This window comes from Anopheles ziemanni (genome assembly GCF_943734765.1).
Source record: "Anopheles ziemanni chromosome X unlocalized genomic scaffold, idAnoZiCoDA_A2_x.2 X_unloc_62, whole genome shotgun sequence".
In the NCBI taxonomy this organism is placed as follows: Eukaryota; Metazoa; Arthropoda; class Insecta; order Diptera; family Culicidae; genus Anopheles; species Anopheles ziemanni.
This window is the reverse complement of record NW_026689832.1, coordinates 40,001-62,500: the sequence shown is the minus strand read 5'-3', so window position 1 is coordinate 62,500 and position 22,500 is coordinate 40,001.

Sequence of the window (22,500 nt, the reverse complement as noted above, 5' to 3'; positions counted from 1 at the left end):
TCCACATAGGGCAAGCTGGATGAATCCATTTTACCCAGGACGGCCGAAGCGGCGTGGACCAGGGGAGAACTGAACTTTATACTTCACACCACAGTAAGTCTACGTGTCCTCTTCCACATAGGGCAAGCTAGAACTAACTATCTTACCCAGGACTGCCGAAGCAGCGTGGACCAGGGGAGGAACACACTTTTCATAGAAACGTAAGGCATCCATGACTGCCATAGTGCGTAAGCCGCCGCTGTGCGCGTAAACCCGTTCCCCGTAGGGAGGAGTCAAGCCGCCGCTTAGAGACGAAGTATGAAGTGTCCTCTTCCACATAGGGCAAGCTAGAATGAACTATCTTACCCAGGACCGCCGAAGCAGCGTGGACCAGGGGAGAACTGAACTTTATACTTCACACCACAGTATTGAGTAATGTGCCCTCTTCCACATAGGGCAAGCTGGAATGTTCCATTTTACCCAGGACGGCCGAAGCGGCGTGGACCAGTGGAGGACTACACAATCATGAGGTTTGATATCGACTTGTGTGTTTCAATAGGATACCGATGGTATGGTTTGAACCGATTTGATTTAGCCATTCTGAAGTCATCACTTGGTTGAAGCGCTGAACTAGGGAGGCATCGTTTACATATATATTGGTTTTCGCATGCTCTACTAGGTTAATGTCATGAGGTTGGCTATCGAGCATGCCCAAGTGATGACTTGATTGTGTGCTTGCTTGAATTCTTCACATTTCATACCATCGGTTAGTTGTCGAATCATTCCTCGGTCATAACCTTCGTTCTTGGTTCATGTATGCTCTCTTCCACATAAGGCAAGCTAGAATTAACTATCTTACCCAGGACCGCCGAAGCAGCGTGGACCAGGGGAGAACTATACTTTGTCTTGTATGCCCTCTTCCACATAGGGCAAGCTAGAACTAACTATCTTACCCAGGACCGCCGAAGCAGCGTGGACCAGTGGAGGACTATACTTTGTTCATAACACCACAGTATTGAGTAATGTGCCCTCTTCCACATAGGGCAAGCTAGAATGAACTATCTTACCCAGGACCGCCGGAGCAGTGTGGACCAGGGGAGGACTATACTTTATACTTCACACACTAGCCATATTGAAGTCATCACTTGGTTGAAGCACTGAACTAGGGCGAGTCTATCGTTTACTTTGCATTGGGATAATACGCTGCATGCTCTCTTAGGTTAATGTCATGTGGTTGGCTATAGAGCATGCCCAAGTGATGACTTTGTTTAAAGCTCAACAGGTAGAGTATTATGTCCTCTTCCACATAGGGCAAGCTAGAATTAACTATCTTACCCAGGACCGCCGGAGCAGCGTGGACCAGGGGAGAACTATACTTTGTCTTGTATGCCCTCTTCCACATAGGGCAAGCTAGAATTAACTATCTTACCCAGGACTGCAAAGCAGCGTGGACCAGTGGAGGACTATACTTTGTTCATTACACCACAGTATTAAGTATGGTGTCCTCTTCCACATAGGGCAAGCTAGAACTAACTATCTTACCCAGGACCGCCGAAGCAGTGTGGACCAGGGGAGGACTATACTTTATACTTCACACACTAGCCATACTGAAGTCATCACTTGGTTGAAGCGCTGAACTACGGCGGGGTAATCGTTTACAGGTTATAATCATATAGCTGCATGCTCATTAGTAGATAATGGAATATTGTATGGCAATATGAGCATGCCCAAGTGATGACTTTGTTTCAAGCTCAACAGGTAGGGTATTGAGTCCTCTTCCACATAGGGCAAGCTAGAATGAACTATCTTACCCAGGACCGCCGGAGCAGCGTGGACCAGTGGAGGACTCTATACTTTATACTTCACACCACAGTATTGAGTACGACTTGCATAAAGCCCCTAATGAGAACCACGAGGGCTCTCTCAATGTAGAACCACGAGGGCTCTAGTACCGATTCTCTCGGTACGGCTTGGTCCGTGTTCCTTTATGCTTGTACTCTTAGAAAGTCTCAACCCGGAGGTCTTGACTTTGATTGTCATAGTTGGACTACGACGGGGCATCCGACCATTGCTGATCGAACACCCCTGATTCACCATCTTTCGGGTAGGCGGTACGCGTACCTCCGGACGCGGAAGTCTCAACCCGGAGGTCTTGACTTTGATTGTCATAGTTGGACTACGACGGGGCATCCGACCATTGCTGATCGAACACCCCTGATTCATCATCTTTCGGGTAGGCGGTGCGCGCACCTCCGACGCGGAAGTCTCAACCCGGAGGTCTTGACTTTGTATTGTCATAGTTGGACTACGACGGGGTATCCGACTCATCGAATACCCCAGAAGCACACCATCTTTCGGGTAGGCGGTACGCGTACCTCCGGACGCGGAAAGTCTCAACCCGGAGGTCTTGACTTTGGTTGTCATAGTTGGACTATGACGGGGCATCCGACCATTGCTGATCGAACACCCCTGTTACACCATCTTTCGGATAGGCGGTGCGCGACACCACCGACGCGGAAAGTCTCAACCCGGAGGTCTTGACTTTGTATTGTTGGATAGTCCTCTTCCACTATAGGGCAAGCTGGAAATATTCCATTTTACCCAGGACTGCCGAGGCAGCGTGGACCAGGGGAGAACTTCACGGAATCTTCAGGCATCCATGATTGCCATAGTGCGTAAGCCGCCGCTGTGTGCGTCAACTCGTTCCCCGTGAGGAGGAGTCTAGCCGCCGCTAAAAGACGAAGCATTAAGTGTCCTCATTCCACTATAGGGCAAGCTAGAATGAACTATCTTACCCAGGACCGCCGAAGCAGCGTGGACCAGGCGAAGACTATACTTTATACTTCACACCACAGTATTGAGTACGACTTGCATAAAGCCCCTAATGAGAACCACGAGGGCTCTCTCAATGTAGAACCACGAGGGCTCTAGTACCGATTCTCTCGGTACGGCTTGGTCCGTGTTCCTTTATGCTTGTACTCGCGGAAAGTCTCAACCCGGAGGTCTTGACTTTGATTGTCATAGTTGGACTACGACGGGGCATCCGACCATTGCTGACCGAACACCCCTGATTCATCATCTTTCGGATAGGAGGTGCGCCCACCTCCGACGCGGAAGTCTCAACCCGGAGGTTCGGACTTAGAGTTTTTCCCATTTAAAAGTTTTTCTCTTAGCCATACTGAAGTCATCACTTGGTGAACGATTGAACTAGGGCGGGTTAATCGTTTATAGGTATCATGTGGTTTGCATGCTCTCTTAGGTTAAGGTCATGTGGTTGGCTATCGAGCATGCCCAAGTGATGACTTTGTTTCACGCTTGCTTGATTTCTTCATGATTCCCTGTTATATAGTGTAATCATTCGAGAACAGGGAATCTTTGGTTTTGCTCAACAGGTATTGGATGTCAACTTGGTATCTAGATCGCATTAAGTCTCAACCCTTAGGTTCGGACTTGTATAGTGACATCTTGTTACGGTCTTGAGTCTCAACCCGCAGGTTCGGACTACTTAGTGTTTGATCGAATATAATATGGCAACTTGTGCCTAAGTCTCAACCCGCAGGTTCGGACTTCTGTTTATTTGGCCAATGTATGTATAAGGCAACTTGTGCCTAAGTCTCAACCCGCAGGTTCGGACTTGTGTATTTGTTCGAAGTCATGTATAAGGCAACTTGTGCCTAAGTCTCAACCCGCAGGTTCGGACTTGTGTATTTGTTCGAAGTCATGTATAAGGCAACGTGTGCCTAAGTCTCAACCCGCAGGTTCGGACTTGTTAGTGTTTCGTCAACTTTCATATGGCAACTTGTGCCTGAGTCTCAACCCGCAGGTTCGGACTTCTATAGTGTTTCGTCAATTATCATATGGCAACTTGTGCCGAAGTCTCAACCCGCAGGTTCGGACTTCTGGAGGATCACTTGGCCACTAATGATCCTTCCGCAGGTTCACCTACGGAAACCTTGTTACGACTTTTACTTCCTCTAAATCATCAAGTTCGGTCAACTTCGATAAAGCAGACGCGGTTCACGAGGATCCAGCGAACGATCATCTCCAAAGACCTCACTAAATAATCCATCGGTAGTAGCGACGGGCGGTGTGTACAAAGGGCAGGGACGTATTCAACGCTGGCTGATGACCAGCACTTACTAGAAGTTCCGAGTTCATATGGACCATTGCAATCCATAATCCCTACTAAGTGAGTATTTGAGTGATTTCCCGTTCCTCTCGGAATAGGAGACACGCTGCTACCCACATTGTAGCACGCGTGTAGCCCAGAACATCTAAGGGCATCACGGACCTGTTATCGCTCGATCTCATTCTGCTAAACACAAATTGTCCTGCTAAGCAGCGTACCGTAAGTGCACTTGCGCACACGAACAGCGAAGGTGTCAGGTCATACTCCACCGAAAGGTCCTAACCCGTTCCAATCGGCATCGACGCATTAACGCTGACTGCGTTCTAGTTAGCATATGTGAGTCACGTTCGTTATCGGAATTAACCAGACAAATCAATCCACGAACTAAGAACGGCCATGCACCACTACCCTTAAATTTGAGAAAGAGCTATTAATCTGTCTCACCTCCATAAGTTCGGACCTGGTAAGTTTTCCCGTGTTGAGTCAAATTGAACCGCAAGCTCCATTTCATTGTGGTGCCCTTCCGTCAATTCCTTTAAGTTTCAACTTTGCAACCATACTTCCCCCGGAACCTGACTTTGGTTTCCCGGAAGCTACTGAGAGCACCTGGTTGTAGCGTCTCCCAATTGCTAGTTGGCATCGTTTACGGTTAGAACTAGGGCGGTATCTAATCGCCTTCGATCCTCTAACTTTCGTTCTTGATTAAAGAAAGCATCCTTGACAAATGCCTTCGCTTTAGTTAGTCTTACGACGGTCTACGAATTTCACCTCTCGCGCCGTAATACTAGTGTCCCCAACTACTTCTGTTAATCATTACCTCCGGTCTGAGTACAAACCAATGAAAGATTAGACCAAGGTCGTATTCCATTATTCCATGCAAGATTATTCTAGGGCGTTTGGGCACCCTGCTTTAAGCACTCTAATTTGTTCAAGGTAAACGTGAGCGGTCGAGCTCTATGTTACACTTGCACCCGTTGAAGGGCACACCATGACACAGACTTGGTGCCCTACCACACCATTGAGTCGCAACCAGATTCCGACTTGGCCCACCGACCACGGGTTGACCGGGTCGGCGGAGCCGGACTGTGTTGGACAAGTATCAACTTCGAACGTTTTAACCGCAACAATTTTAATATACGCTAGTGGAGCTGGAATTACCGCGGCTGCTGGCACCAGACTTGCCCTCCACTTGATCCTCGTAGAAGGATTTATGCTCTACTCATTCCAATTATGAAACATCATTAAAGAGTTTCATATTGTTATTTCTCGTCACTACCTCCCCGTCCCGGGATTGGGTAATTTACGCGCCTGCTGCCTTCCTTGGATGTGGTAGCCATTTCTCAGGCTCCCTCTCCGGAATCGAACCCTGATTCCCCGTTACCCGTTGCAACCATGGTAGTCCTCTATACTACCATCCATAGTTGATAGGGCAGATATTTGCGAGATCTGTCGTCGGTGCGAGACCATACGATCAGCATCATTATCCAGACTTCAACTCAATGACACGGAGAACCCGCGATTGGTTTGACTAATAAGTGCACCAGTTCCCGCGAGGGTCCTGGCATGTTGCATGTATTAGCTCTAGATTTTCCACAGTTATCCAAGTAACTAGGTTGATGATCTCGTAAATTATAGCTGTTATACTGAGCCTTATGCGGTTTCACATTAAATCTGTTTGTACTTAGACATGCATGGCTTAACCTTTGAGACGAGCGTATATTACTGGTAGGATCAACCAGAATTCCGACTTTGCGTTCGAATGTTCATTGTCCCATTGCACCCGGAGGAGCAAACACCACGTTCTATATGTTGTCAAGTCCGGTAGCACACGGGAGGCGAGCCCCCGTGCGAACCTCATTGCCCTCGTATCACACACACCCGATGCACCGGACAGGCACTTGAGCGGCATTCGACTCCGCTAAGCGCACGTGCGCCCGATTGTGCATGCGCTGACGGGGCCTTCATACCCCTACCACAGCGACCTTATGCCAAACTTCCATGAATACTTAGGTGAGCTGACAAGGGCCTTCATTTCCCTACCATCAACTAAAGGACACGCTAGGCGCGTCCGATCATTGCAACTGCGGGGCTTTCATACCCCAATCACCACAGTACGCAATTCACCAGAGTTTAATCACAACCCCCCCGGACATGGCACACTATTAACTTGCAACAAAACTTAGTGTGTGCCGGGCACATCGGTTCCACAAAATCATTCCCGATGTACCCCAATTGGGGTTGTGAACGCATCCATGGTCCTCTGACACACCCAACCAAGCGTGGATACTACATACCTCAAACACCCAGTACACTAACAGACAAATCAATATATGGTTGCTTTCCCCCAGACATTTGCCAATCACTTGGCACCCGGACGGGAACTCGCTCCTGATTGCGCCATTGCCACCCATTTGCCAAGAGCGAGTTCTGTATGTAGATTTCATTTGGAAAGACAACCGTGTACTGGATATTCTATCCGACGATTACAGATGACGAGTACGAGACTCGACTACACTCACGGATAATACATTTTGGGTCGAGATTGCTTTCGGGGTTTTCGATTGGTCTTGCGCTTGTAAACGTATAACTTTGACTTGTGGTAACCTCGGTATGTTAGTCGATCACGTGGTTGTGAACTGGGTAGGGGTGGGCAATCTGTTCACTTGCACTCTGGGTAGGAATATGGTGAGCGCTATAGGTTAAAGATCATGGTATGGTTCCATCGTGATGACTTTCGCTAGATAGTAGTATGTTTGGATAGTTATAACGTTTTTGGCCATTTGTTCATAGTGTTCGGTTCATTCAGGAATTCGATTGGTCTTTGCTTCACACACGTGGTCGATCACTTGGATGTGAACTAGGGTGAGATTAAGGTGTTCACTAGTGCTCTTCGGTTTTGGATCAGTAATGAGCACTTGATTGGTTTCGCATAATATGTATCCATAGTGATGACTCTTTCCAGCTTAAGATTTCGTTACCGGTTTCGAATCCTCCCCACGTTCGCTTTTACTTGGTTAGGTTTTCGAGTGTAGATTTGAAAGCAATCTCATGTATGTATCCCATCTGATATAAGCCACTGACAGTTCATGTCACCTCGTTCAACTCTCGCTGGGTCACAGAAGTATGTTACTGCGCCCATTATCCCTACTCGGATAGGTTCGGTTCGTTCGTTTTATACTACGGTGAGTAAACTCAATTTGTGCATCGCATAGCCATGGAAAGCAAGCTTTCGCGGGCCTCTTCGACTGTTTTGATACGAGCTGTGCCCGTGATGCTTGTCATCCCAGGATACTAGACCCCTTTGGACGACCGCATGACCATCAGAAAGTAAATTCCACGTTCGATTTGGGGTGTGAACCCCGAACATAAAGTCTTTGTGTAGAACCACGAGGGCTCTATAGTACCGATTCTCTCGGTACGCTTGGTCCGTGTTCCTTTATGTTCGTACTCTTGTGAATAAGATTCACGTTCGTTTTGGGATATTTGCTACTGTCACCGTTTGAGTACTATGGGGCTTGAACCCCTAACATAAAGTCTTTGTGTAGAACCACGAGGGTTCTATAGTACCGATTCTCTCGGTACGCTTGGTCCGTGTTCCTTTATGTTCGTACTCTTGTGTGTATAATATTCATGTTCGGTTTGGGATATTTGCTACTTTCACCAGGGTCCCGTTCTTCATACAAGTCTGCCTTGCTAATGTGGTAACTTTATAGTGTAGTTCTGACATCCCAATTTTGGGACTTAGCCGATTTTTCGTATATTTCCATATGACCCATAGGGTCCCTTTCTTCATACAAGCTTGCCTAGGGCGATCGGTCAAAACTGTCTTACTATTCGATTGGTCTTCGCACTTTCACCCTAGGCAGTTCGCCTAGGTCTGTCTTCTTGAGGAGGCCAAAACCCGAAATAAGGAGGTTCGGCCGACCCTGAAACCTCCCCTGTCTGAACTACACTAACCCGATTTTTCAGGGTCCTCAGCGCCATACAACTTTGCCTAGGTCACTTGTACTCTTGACTTAGGCCATCCGACTTGGTCCGTGTTTCTTCCTAGGGTTCACCTAGGTACTTTGCCTTGCTTGATGTGGTAACTTTTTAGTGTAGTTCAGACATCCTAATTTTGGGACTTAGCCGATTTTTCATGTATTTCCATATGACCCATAGGGTCCCTTTCTTCATACAAGCTTGCCTAGGGCGATCGGTCAAAACTTGTCTTACTATTCGATTGGTCTTCGCACTTTCACCCTAGGCAGTTCGCCTAGGTCTGTCTTCTTGAGGAGGCCAAAACCCGAAATAAGGAGGTCCAGCCGACCCTGAAACCTCCCCTGTCTTAACTACACTAACCCGATTTTTCATGGTCCTTAGCGCCATACAACTTTGCCTAGGTCACTTGTACTCTTGACTTAGGCCATCTGACTTGGTCCGTGTTTCTTCCTAGGGTTCACCTAGGTACTTTGCCTTGCTTGATGTGGTAACTTTTTAGTGTAGTTCAGACATCCCAATTTCGGGACTTAGCCGATTTTTCGTATATTTCCATATGACCCATAGGGTCCCTTTCTTCATACAAGCTTGCCTAGGGCGATCGGTCAAAACTTGTCTTACTATTCGATTGGTCTTCGCACTTTCACCCTAGGCACTTTGCCTAGGTCTGTCTTCTTGAGGAGGCCAAAACCCGAAATAAGGAGGTTCAGCCGACCCAGAAACCTCCCCTGTCTGAACTACACTAACCCGATTTTTCAGGGTCCTCAGCGCCATACAACTTTGCCTAGGTCACTTGTACTCTTGACTTAGGCCATCTGACTTGGTCCGTGTTTCTTCCTAGGGTTCACCTAGGTACTTTGCCTTGCTTGATGTGGTAACTTTTTAGTGTAGTTCAGACATCCCAATTTTGGGACTTAGCCGATTTTTCATGTATTTCCATATGACCCATAGGGTCCCTTTCTTCATACAAGCTTGCCTAGGGCGATCGGTCAAAACTTGTCTTACTATTCGATTGGTCTTCGCACTTTCACCCTAGGCAGTTTGCCTAGGTCTGTCTTCTTGAGGAGGCCAAAACCCGAAATAAGGAGGTTCAGCCGACCCAGAAACCTCCCCTGTCTGAACTACACTAACCCGATTTTTCAGGGTCCTCAGCGCCATACAACTTTGCCTAGGTCACTTGTACTCTTGACTTAGGCCATCTGACTTGGTCCGTGTTTCTTCCTAGGGTTCACCTAGGTACTTTGCCTTGCTTGCTGTGGTAACTTTTTAGTGTAGTTCAGACATCCCAATTTTGGGACTTAGCCGATTTTTCATGTATTTCCATATGACCCATAGGGTCCCTTTCTTCATACAAGCTTGCCTAGGGCGATCGGTCAAAACTTGTCTTACTATTCGATTGGTCTTCGCACTTTCACCCTAGGCAGTTTGCCTAGGTGTAGCTTCTTGAGGAGGTCAAAACCCAAAATAAGGAGGTTCAGCCGACCCAAAAACCTCCCCTGTCTAAACTACACTAACCAGATTTTTCAGGGTCCTCACCGTCATACAACTTTGCCTAGGTCACTTGCACTCTTGACTTAGGCCATCTGACTTGGTCCGTGTTTCTTGCTAGGGTTCACCTAGGTAGTTTGCCTTGCTTGATGTGGTAACTTTTAAGTGTAGTTCTGACATCCCAATTTTGGGACTTAGCCGATTTTTCATGTATTTCCATATGACCCTTAGGGTCCCTTTCTTCATACAAGCTTGCCTAGGGCGATCGGTCAAAACTTGTCTTACTATTCGATTGGTCTTCGCACTTTCACCCTAGGCAGTTTGCCTAGGTGTAGCTTCTTGATGAGGCCAAAACCCAAAATAAGGGGGTTCGGCCGACCCAAAAACCTACCCTGTCTAAACTACACTAACCAGATTTTTCAGGGTCCTCAGCGCCATACAACTTTGCCTAGGTCACTTGTTCTATTGACTTAGGCCATCTGACTTGGTCCGTGTTTCTTCCTAGGGTTCACCTAGGTACTTTGCCTTGCTTGGTGTGGTAACTTTTTATTGTAGTTCTGACATCCTCATTTTGGGACTTAGCCGATTTTTCGTAAAATACCATATGACCCGTATGGGTCCTTTCCTTCATATAAGTTTGCCTTGCTTGGTATGGTAACATTTGAGTGTAGTTCTGACATCATCATTTTGGGACTTAGCCGATTTTTCGTAAAATACCATATGACCCATATGGGTCCTTTGCTTCATATAAGTTTGCCTTGCTTGGTGTGGTAACATTTGAGTGTAGTTCTGACATCATCATTTTGGGACTTAGCCGATTTTTCGTAAAATACCATATGACCCATATGGGTCCTTTCCTTCATATAAGTTTGCCTTGCTTGGTATGGTAACATTTGAGTGTAGTTCTGACATCATCATTTTGGGACTTAGCCGATTTTTCGTAAAATACCATATGACCCATATGGGTCCTTTGCTTCATATAAGTTTGCTTTGCTTGGTGTGGTAACATTTGAGTGTAGTTCTGACATCCCCATTTTGGGACTTAGCCGATTTTTCAATCAATACCATATGACCCATCAGGGTCCTTTGCTTCATATAAGTTTGCCTTGCTTGGTGTGGTAACATTTGAGTGTAGTTCTGACATCCCCATTTTGGGACTTAGCCGATTTTTCGTAAAATACCATATGACCCATCAGGGTCCTTGCCTTCATATAAGTTTGCCTTGCTTGTCGTGGTAACACATGAGTGTAGTTCTGACATCCCCATTTTGGGACTTAGCCGATTTTTCGTAAAATACCATATGACCCATCAGGGTCCTTTCCTTCATATAAGTTTGCCTTGCTTGGTGTGGTAACATTTGAGTGTAGTTCTGACATCCCCATTTTGGGACTTAGCCGATTTTTCGATCAATACCATATGACCCATCAGGGTCCTTTGCTTCATATAAGTTTGCCTTGCTTGGTGTGGTAACATTTGAGTGTAGTTCTGACATCATCATTTTGGGACTTAGCCGATTTTTCGTAAAATACCATATGACCCATCAGGGTCCTTGCCTTCATATAAGTTTGCCTTGCTTGGTGTGGTAACACATGAGTGTAGTTCTGACATCCCCATTTTGGGACTTAGCCGATTTTTCGTAAAATACCATATGACCCATCAGGGTCCTTTCCTTCATATAAGTTTGCCTTGCTTGATGTGGTAACATTTGAGTGTAGTTCAGACATCCCCATTTTGGGACTTAGCCGATTTTTCGATCCATACCATATGACCCATCAGGGTCCTTGCCTTCATATAAGTTTGCCTTGCTTGGTGTGGTAACATTTTAGTGTAGTTCTGACATCACCATTTTGGGACTTAGCCGATTTTTCGTAAAATACCATATGACCCATCAGGGTCCTTGCCTTCATATAAGTTTGCCTTGCTTGGTGTGGTAACACATGAGTGTAGTTCTGACATCCCCATTTTGGGACTTAGCCGATTTTTCGATCAATACCATATGACCCATCAGGGTCCTTTCCTTCATATAAGTTTGCCTTGCTTGGTGTGGTAACATTTGAGTGTAGTTCTGACATCATCATTTTGGGACTTAGCCGATTTTTCGTAAAATACCATATGACCCATCAGGGTCCTTGCCTTCATATAAGTTTGCCTTGCTTGGTGTGGTAACACATGAGTGTAGTTCTGACATCCCCATTTTGGGACTTAGCCGATTTTTCGTAAAATACCATATGACCCATCAGGGTCCTTTCCTTCATATAAGTTTGCCTTGCTTGATGTGGTAACATTTGAGTGTAGTTCAGACATCCCCATTTTGGGACTTAGCCGATTTTTCGATCCATACCATATGACCCATCAGGGTCCTTGCCTTCATATAAGTTTGCCTTGCTTGGTGTGGTAACATTTTAGTGTAGTTCTGACATCACCATTTTGGGACTTAGCCGATTTTTCGTAAAATACCATATGACCCATCAGGGTCCTTGCCTTCATATAAGTTTGCCTTGCTTGGTGTGGTAACACATGAGTGTAGTTCTGACATCCCCATTTTGGGACTTAGCCGATTTTTCGTAAAATACCATTTGACCCATCAGGGTCCTTTCCTTCATATAAGTTTGCCTTGCTTGATGTGGTAACATTTGAGTGTAGTTCAGACATCCCCATTTTGGGACTTAGCCGATTTTTCGATCCATACCATATGACCCATCAGGGTCCTTGCCTTCATATAAGTTTGCCTTGCTTGGTGTGGTAACATTTTAGTGTAGTTCTGACATCACCATTTTGGGACTTAGCCGATTTTTCGTAAAATACCATATGACCCATCAGGGTCCTTTGCTTCATATAAGTTTGCCTTGCTTGGTGTGGTAACACATGAGTGTAGTTCTGACATCCCCATTTTGGGACTTAGCCGATTTTTCGTAAAATACCATATGACCCATCAGGGTCCTTTCCTTCATATAAGTTTGCCTTGCTTGATGTGGTAACATTTGAGTGTAGTTCAGACATCCCCATTTTGGGACTTAGCCGATTTTTCGATCCATACCATATGACCCATCAGGGTCCTTGCCTTCATATAAGTTTGCCTTGCTTGGTGTGGTAACATTTTAGTGTAGTTCTGACATCACCATTTTGGGACTTAGCCGATTTTTCGTAAAATACCATATGACCCATCAGGGTCCTTGCCTTCATATAAGTTTGCCTTGCTTGGTGTGGTAACACATGAGTGTAGTTCTGACATCCCCATTTTGGGACTTAGCCGATTTTTCGTAAAATACCATATGACCCATCAGGGTCCTTTCCTTCATATAAGTTTGCCTTGCTTGATGTGGTAACATTTGAGTGTAGTTCAGACATCCCCATTTTGGGACTTAGCCGATTTTTCGATCCATACCATATGACCCATCAGGGTCCTTGCCTTCATATAAGTTTGCCTTGCTTGGTGTGGTAACATTTTAGTGTAGTTCTGACATCACCATTTTGGGACTTAGCCGATTTTTCGTAAAATACCATATGACCCATCAGGGTCCTTTGCTTCATATAAGTTTGCCTTGCTTGGTGTGGTAACATTTGAGTGTAGTTCTGACATCACCATTTTGGGACTTAGCCGATTTTTCGTAAAATACCATATGACCCATCAGGGTCCTTGCCTTCATATAAGTTTGCCTTGCTTGGTGTGGTAACATTTTAGTGTAGTTCTGACATCACCATTTTGGGACTTAGCCGATTTTTCGTAAAATACCATATGACCCATCAGGGTCCTTTGCTTCATATAAGTTTGCCTTGCTTGGTGTGGTAACACATGAGTGTAGTTCTGACATCCCCATTTTGGGACTTAGCCGATTTTTCGTAAAATACCATATGACCCATCAGGGTCCTTTGCTTCATATAAGTTTGCCTTGCTTGGTGTGGTAACATTTGAGTGTAGTTCTGACATCCCCATTTTGGGACTTAGCCGATTTTTCGATCAATACCATATGACCCATCAGGGTCCTTTGCTTCATTTAAGTTTGCCTTGCTTGGTGTGGTAACATTTGAGTGTAGTTCTGACATCCCCATTTTGGGACTTAGCCGATTTTTCGATCAATACCATATGACCCATCAGGGTCCTTTCCTTCATATAAGTTTGCCTTGCTTGATGTGGTAACACATGAGTGTAGTTCTGACATCCCCATTTTGGGACTTAGCCGATTTTTCGATCCATCCCATATGACCCATCAGGGTCCTTTTTCTTCATATAAGTTTCCCAAGACTTAGTGCTTTTTTCCTTTGGACACCAATATCACCCTTGCGGGTATCTTTGATCTTCTCACTTTGTATTGGCCGAATGTAGGTCTTGCCATGCCAAACATATAATTGTTCTACACCAAGTCTCTATCTCGTACCGCCAGCTCGGTACATTCGATTAACCTGCCCTTAAGGCACCCGGGACTTAGCCATTTTTTCACATTTTTCATGATTTTGAGGCAACTTTTCTCGACTTTGTCACCTTATATCACCAAGATCCTTTCCCTTTAGCGCTTCACTCTGTTCGTATGATATTTAGCGCTGACTATCACCTTTCTGTCGCTGAGCTCAACTTCTTATTCGGTGCCATAGAGCCAGAGATATTTGGTGTATGCTGTTATAAGGGAAGTTTGTCACTTTTTCAAAGGCCCACTTTGGGACGCCCATATCTCACCTTCAGGTATCTTCGATCTTCTTGTCGTCTATGGACGAAACTTAGGCCTTGTCTTGGCCAACTTATAAATGTTCTACGGCCAAGCCGTATCTCTTACCGCCAGCCCGGTATTCATGGACTTAGTTGGATTTTCGCCTCTCGTGGTAACAATTTCAGACTTTGACTCACAATAACACCCAAACGGTCACATGCTAGCGCTTTGCTTGGAAGGAATTATAGTTAGCGCTACCTTTTCTCTTTCCATCGATACCTTGTTCGTTCCATTCCATGCCATACAGCCGAAGTTATGATGTTTCCCGTTTTCCATATCATGTGGAGCTTATGCTCTGGGAAAACCATCTAACACCTGTACCACCCTTTTAGGTACCACCGATCTCGAGACTATGTTCGGGCCAAATATAGGTTATAACATGCCCAACTTATAATTGTTCTACACCAAGTCTCTATCTCTTACCGCCTGCTCGGTATTTTACTCGTAAGTCCAAATTTCACAACTTGTACTTTTTGGCCCAATGTACTCGAGTTTCAATTTTGGTAACATTTTTCGACTTTGACGCTTAATAACTTCCAAATCATGCTAGTTAGCGCTTTGCTTTCTTCTAGTCGTATCTAGCGCTGGGTGTTACCTTTCCAAAACACATCCTAGCTTTACAATCCATGCCATACAGCCGGAGCTACATGGTGCACAAGTCAAATCCATTTTAGCCATGTTTCATTTTTGCCAATTTTTGACCACTCGTATCACCCTTCCAGAGTGGTCCGATCTTCTCGCTGTCTATGGACGACTTTTAGGTCTCGTAGAGGCAAACTTATAAGTATTCTACGTCAACCCGCTATCTCTTACCGCCTGCTCGGTATTCTTGGTCTTGTGTGATTTTTGGAAATTTTGGTATTATTTTTCCACTTTGTCGCTTAATAACTCAGTTTTGCTCAACACTTAGCGCTTCGGTTGTTTGGGATTATAGTTAGCGCTCGGTTCGACCTTTCCAACACTGATCTTAGCATGTCGATCCGTTCCATACAGCCTGAGTTATTCGCGATACCGTGTTTCAACCCATTTCTCAAGTCTCGTTTTGGTCCAACTTTGAACCAGCCATATCACCCTGATGGGTACCTCCGATCTTCTCGCTCTATATTGGCCAAAGTTAGGTCTTGTGGTAACGTACTTATGATTGTTCTACGCCGTGTTCGTAGCTCTTATCGTTCGCCCGCTATTTTCGATCATAAGGTGAATTTTCGCCTCTAAACCACCATTTTTCACCTTTGCCCTCTAATATGACCGACTTGCTCAACACCTAGCGCTTCGCTTGGTAGGACACATAGCTAGCGCTCGTCAAGACCTTTCCAACGCATATCCAAGCTTTCCGATCCGAGCCATACAGCCTGAGCTATAGGCGATACCGTTTTTCCCATTTTCTTGGTCACACGCACTTTAGGGTACCCCTTTTTGCCTTTGACCCTTAATACCTCCTCCGGGTCACTAGTAGGCGCTCAGCTTGGTAGGAAACATAGCTAGAGCAGGCCTTCACCTTTCCAAAACTGCCGAAAGTGTACCGATCTGACATCTAGAACCAAAGTTATGGTCATTCCCATCATGCTCTACTTTCATGGTCAACCTCCACCAAGCACACCTAGGTTGGACCAACTTTCACCAACTCATCTCGAACCCCAAATTTGCTTCGACCTACTAGGTTTCCCTAGTAAAGTGGTCAAAACATCCATTACAACACGACTGGTCTTTCTGGTGGTCGACCTAGGCGACTTTGTTCGACGACCACCACCCCATGGAACTAAAAGACGTCCCTTGATACGGACCACCGATACATTTTCCGGCCTGTCTAAACTACACTCATCGAAATTTTTTTGGGTCCCCACCGTCATACAAGTTTGCCTAGGTCAAGTTTTTCTTCCGGATCGGCCGCGGACCTCACTTTTCATTATCTAGGGAGGCCATAGGGCCCCAAAAGGGGTTTTTTTAAATTTTCGACACTTTCGACTTTGGTCGGATTTTTTCCGATTTTGGTCCGACCTAGGGACTTGGTGGTCCAAGGAGCCTCGGGACTAAACTTTTTTCTCAGGGGTCCCTACCTCCATACAACTTTGCCTAGGTCAATTTTTTGTTCCAAATCGACCGCGGATTTCACTTTTCAATATCTGGGGCTCGTGTAGAGTCCGAATATGAGGTTTTCTCATTTTTCGACATTTTCGACTTTTTTCGACTTTTTTCGGGTTTTTCGACCTAGGGGTCCGCCGAACAAATTTTGGGTCAAAAATTTTTATTGAACTAGTCGAAAGTACGCAAAAAGATAAGACTTTTTGCCGAAGACACCATGCCCCGGAACCGACTCCTTCCCCTTCAAAATTGGGGACAAACGTGATTTTTGAAACTTTTCCTTAGGGAGCCCAAGACTTAGAAAATTTTCAAATTCTCGATTTTTCGATTGCGAGCTAGCGCTTTGCGGTCTTCGGCAATGTTGTAGATCTCGACGAGATAAGACTTTTTGGTCAAGGGACATTTTGCCCTCCGACCCCTCCTTCCCCCCGCAAATCGCCCCCCAAAGTGCAATTTTTGCATTTTCACCTCTTTGCACGCACTGTTCGGCCCAAATGGCCACTTTCTATGGGTCTGAGCGCTTTGCGGTCTTCGGCAAACATTTAGAGCGTACCAAGCCCTAATTATAATTCTTCTACACCACCTTCGTACCTCTTCATCCCTGGCCGCTATTCGCGTACCAAGGTAATTTTTGTTCATTTTGTCAACATTTTTCATCTTTGACTGCTTATATCGGCCTTGCCATGAACCGATAGCGCTTCGCTGTGTTCTAACGTAAGTTAGTACTGCTCAATACCTTTCCAAATCATGTCTTAGATTGTCATTTGCTTGCATACAGCCGGAGCTATGAGCGATACCGTAAAAAGTACCGAAACTTGGAAAAATCCTTTGATCGCCCATATCCCCCCTTTGGGGGCCAGATATCGAAAAAAGTTCTGATTCAAAAAGTTGCGCATTAACGTGTTCTAGTTATGCCTAGAACATTTCACTTCGCTAGCTGGCCTGCAACTTAGCCGTAATTGGGATTTTAGGGTGTTCTTGGAGGGCCCATTTCCTGCGACTTGGTATCTTTTGGGCCCAATGTTTCTCTAATATCTCCACGAGTTTTCCAGATAGCCTTTTCAAACTTTCAGGGTGCCTAGAACACCTCAAGACCTTTCCAACGCTATGCCGTTTGCCTCGCTCGGACATCTACAGCCAAAGTTATTCGAGGTACACGGTACCTTACCCTGTTTTCTCAGTACTTGGTCGAAAATTTCGATCAGCCATATGACCGACTTGGACAACCCTGAGCGGGTTGGCCCCATATAACTAAACTTTCGTCTCGTGTAGGCAAACTTATAAATGTTCCACGTCAACTCGCTATCTCGTACCGCCTTGACGGTATACTTGGTCCAAGGGCCATTTCCAGCGACTTGGTCGCAATTTCGCTCTAAGTTTCGCTAATACCTTCGTCCGTGGACATGGTGATTTTTTGTTCGTATTTTTCCTTGATAGTCCCACTCAAGACTATTCCATACCAGAGCCAAGCGTCCCGCTAAGTGCCATACAGCCTGAGCAGTAATTCATGAAAGGTACCTCTACCAGTTTTTGCCATACTTGGGTACAAACTTTGGATCGCCCATATCTCCACTTTGGAGGCCAGCCAGCACCTTGGCCTCATATACTTTTTTGTTGGTCATACCATGCACCAAATATAATTGTTCTACGCCAACTTGCTATCTCTTCTCCAACTTGCCGTTATTCTTGGTCCAAGTCCCATTTCATTCGTTTTTGGACCCATTTTGCTATATGTTTCACTAATAGCTTCGGCCATGGACAAGCTGATTTTCTATTTGTATTTTTCCTTGATAGTCCCACTCAAGACCATTCCAAAACACGCCGCAGCTTGTCGCTCGGTGGCAAACTGACCGAGTTATAATTCATGAAAGGTACCTCACCTTGGTACACCACGTGGTCGGCCCAAACCATAAACCGACCAAACGACCGACTTGGAGCACCCTGACCGGGTTGCCCCCGTATAATGAAAGTTGCGTCTCTACACGCCCAACTTATGAATATTCTACGCCAAGTCGCTATCTCTTACCGGTAAGCCGGTATTCACCTTCCAAGGGTGATTTTGGTCAAGTGCCATTTCCTGCGACTTGGTCCCCGAATTGGACCATCATCACCTAATATCTCCGTGGTCTTTCAACTCAGCCTCATGAAACTTTCAGGGTAGATAGGTCTCCCCAAGACCTTTCCAACGGTATGCCGTTTGTCTTGCTCGGCCATCTACAGCCGAAGTTATTCATGGTACTTGGTACCTTACCCTGTTTTTTCCATACTTGTTCATACTTGGGTACAAACTTTGAATCGCCCATATCACCACTTTGGAGGCCAGCCAGCGCCTTGGCCCCATACACATTTTTGTTGGTCATACCACGCACTAGTTATAAATGTTCTACGCAAGCTTGCTATCTCTTCTCCAACTTGCGGTTATTTTTGACTCAAGTCCCATTTCCATAGTTTTTGGTACCAATTTGCTCTATATTTCGCTAATAGCTTCGCCCAAGGACTTTGTGATTTTTTGTTCGCATTTTTCCTAAATAGTCCCACTCAAGACTATTCCAAATCACACCTTAGCTTGTCGCTCAGTGCCATACAGCCAGAGTTTTAATTCATGAAAGGTACATAACCTTGGTACACCACGTGGTCGGTCCAAACCATCAACCAACCATATGACCGACTTCGAGTCGAGCTAGCGGCTAGGCTCAATATAATGAAATGCGTGTCTTGATGCGAGCTACTGACGGTCTGAACAATGTAGCTCGCTAGCTCGTCTCTAAACTTGTATTTTGGTCGAATATTGGGTGTTCATGTACCACTTCGGGTAACATGGACTTTGGTGCAACTTTACCACTTGTGCACTTAATTACTTCCCGGTCATTCAAGTCTTTGCCTTCATACTTTCAGGGTAGTTAGGTCTCGTCGAGACCTTTCCATACATATGCCAAACTCATCGATCGGACATCTATAGCCCGAGTTATTCGCGGTACACCGTACCTTACCCTGTTTTTTCCTCAATTGGGTACAAACCTTGGAACACCCATATCGCCCCTTTAGAGACTAGCTGGCACGTTGGCCTCATATAATGATAAGTGCACCTCAACTAGGGCTACTGACGGTCAGAACATTTCAACTTGCTAGCTCGGGCCCACACTTGTGTTTTTCTCGAATATATGGTTCAAGTGTGCCACTTTGGGCACTTTTGGACATTTTGTCCCCACACAACTTTCTTGCCTTGGTAGATAGGGTCTTGTGTTTTTGGACAAAAAGATGCACCAAGATATGGTCTAACTTTCGTTCTTGTACCGCAAAGCGCTACCTCCAACACCCGAGGAGATAGAAAGTGATTATGTTCGGTATATCGGTCTTCCATGGCCTACTATGGTAAGCCCCTGCAGGTATGCAACCGAAGGTGCTTGGTACATGTATTTGGTGCAAAATCGGTGCAAAGTAGGTGTTTCCTTGATCGGGCTATAACTTTCTTGGTTGATGTTGGATTGCTTTGCGGTCTTCGGGGGATAGTTAGGGAACATGTTGGCCAACATTTTCTTATTCCTCAGCCTGGCCGTACCTCCTACCGTCTAGGCGGTATTCATGCTCTAAGTTGGAACTTGTGTTCCTTCGGGCAACTTTTCTGACTTTGACGCTTAATATCTTCCGTTCATATGCAGTCTAAGCTCTGCAACTCTCAGGAAAGCTAGTACTACTCATTTCCTTTCCATATCAGTCTTTGGCTTGTCGATCCAATGTCTACAGCCTTAGTTATTCACGTTCCCTGTGAAGGTAGGTTTTTGCCCATTTTCCAGTTCATGTGGTAACATTCCCGGACTTTGCCGGCTTTCTCTTCATGTGGTAACTTGCTTGCTTGTGTGGTAACTTGGAAGTGTATGTCTGACAGACCCAATCTCGGACTTAGCCGATTTTTCTCTTCATATCATATGGATCAATCACTAGGCCATCTTGCTTGCTTGTGTGGTAACTTGAAAGTGTATGTCTGACAGACCCAATCTGGGACTTAGCCGATTTTTCTCTTCATATCATATGGATCCATCACTAGGCCATCTTGCTTGCTTGTGTGGTAACTTGGAAGTGTATTTCTGACAGACCCAATCTGGGACTTAGCCGATTTTTCTCTTCATATCATATGGATCCATCACTAGGCCATCTTGCTTGCTTGTGTGGTAACTTGGAAGTGTATTTCTGACAGACCCAATCTGGGACTTAGCCGATTTTTCTCTTCATATCATATGGATCCATCACTAGGCCATCTTGCTTGCTTGTGTGGTAACTTGGAAGTGTATTTCTGACAGACCCAATCTGGGACTTAGCCGATTTTTCTCTTCATATTATATGGATCCTGGACTTAGCCGATTTTTCTCTTCATATCATATGGATCCATCACTAGGCCATCTTGCTTGCTTGTGTGGTAACTTGGAAGTGTATTTCTGACAGACCCAATCTGGGACTTAGCCGATTTTTCTCTTCATATTATATGGATCCTGGACTTAGCCGATTTTTCTCTTCATATCATATGGATCCATCACTAGGCCATCTTGCTTGCTTGTGTGGTAACTTGGAAGTGTATTTCTGACAGACCCAATCTGGGACTTAGCCGATTTTTCTCTTCATGTTATATGGATCCTGGACTTAGCCGATTATTAGGTTATTATATATGGATCCTGGACTTAGCCGATTTTTCTCTTCATATAATATGGATCCTGGACTTAGCCGATTATTAGGTTATAATATATGGATCCTGGACTTAGCCGATTTTTCTCTTCATATAATATGGATCCGGGACTTAGCCGATTTTTCGTTTCATATAATATGGATCCTGGACTTAGCCGATATTTCTCTTCAAATAATATGGATCCGGGACTTAGCCAATTTTTCTCTTCATGTGGTAACGTATGCCAATCGCTCACAAGTCATGGGATAAGGGTACTTGTGTTCTTCCATCTTCTAAGTCCCGCACTGGGACATCGTGATCGCCCCAAGTCCGGAATAGCGCCAAGTCAAGCCCCACGGTGGCCGTGCAGGACCTGTTAGCGGCGGCCCCACTGACAGCACTAATCCGGACTTAGAAATTATATCTTTCTAATCGAACACCACACACGCAACACCACCATACCACCATCTCCTTGCAAGTACCTAAGTACCCGCAACTCCATGGTGAAGGCAATGTCACTCCATCACCAACCTCTTTGCACTGCAAGCACTTGCGTACCCACAACACTCCGAAGAAGGCAACGGCGCGCGATGCTCGACTCCACACACCACACCACACCACACCACCGATGGCCAGCCAGCCAGCCAGCCCAGCTAAGGGCTAACCCACCAACCAACCACCAATGGCCTAGGCCAGCCGGATCCCACCTTCAAGTCCAAGCACAGCCAAGTGCAAGTACCGCCAAGTGTTCACCAACCAACCATCACACCAGGTCAGCCGGCCGGTACCCACCTTCAAGTGCCATTACCCTCGGGTGCAAGCTCAATCAAGTGTTAACCAACCAACCCGGCCAAGGCAGCCAACAGGCCGGCACCCTACAGCACCGACCCGCCATCACCACCTCAACCGTTGACCATGCAAGTGGTCTCGGACAACAGGCGATACCCGAAGTACATCCGAAGAGTGTATATCAAGTGTTTGTTCACCAAGTCCTCAACCAACCCCAAGTACCCGGAGGTACCCAGAGTGTTGGACCCGCCAACCACTACCAGCACTCCAAGTCCTTGCGAACCCAAAGTGTTTGCCCGGTAGGGCCATTGTATCACAACGCTTGCGACCATGCAAGTGGCCTCGAACAAGGTGACAGGGGTATCTTCACCAAGTTCTCAACCAACCCCAAGTACCCGGAGGTACCCAGAGTGTTGGGTCCGCCAACCACTACCAGCACTCCAAGTCCTCGCGAACATAAAGTGTTTGCCCGGTAGGGCCATTAGACCACAACGCTTGCTAACCATGCAAGTGGTCTCGGACAACAGGTGACACCCGAAGTACATCCGGAGAGTGTACAACAAGTGTTTGTTCACCAAGTCCTCAACCAACCCCAAGTACCCGGAGGTACCCAGAGTGTTGGGTCCGCCAACCACTACCAGCACTCTAAGTCCTCGCGAACCCAAAGTGTTTGCCCGGTAGGGCCATTAGACCAC